Raw genomic sequence first — 352 nt, 5'->3', positions numbered from 1 at the left:
ACCGGTACCATTGGATTCAGCGGGTCAAAATACATAAGATTAACTTGTTTTTACCTTTTGCCTCTTGAATGCATACGGGAACATACCCAGCTCCCGGACTAAGAGGTGTGTCTACGAAATAAAACCATACTAATAACTTTTATTTCCAACCCACCCTTATCCTCCAAGCAGCGCCCCAAATATGACACAACAATCAGAAAACTCTATTCTTACGTGTTATTTTTACTTTTTAGCGATTTCTGTCGTCTTTTTTGTATACAAATAATTATTAATGGAGAATTCGAATATTTACTATGTTTTTTAAAACAATTTTCAATTCTTTAAACAGATTTAAATTATGTAAACATTTATT

Source organism: Belonocnema kinseyi, chromosome 3 (genome assembly GCF_010883055.1).
Source record: "Belonocnema kinseyi isolate 2016_QV_RU_SX_M_011 chromosome 3, B_treatae_v1, whole genome shotgun sequence".
Classification (NCBI taxonomy): Eukaryota; Metazoa; Arthropoda; class Insecta; order Hymenoptera; family Cynipidae; genus Belonocnema; species Belonocnema kinseyi.
The sequence above is the reverse complement of the archived record's forward strand: the minus strand, read 5'-3'. Positions refer to the sequence as shown.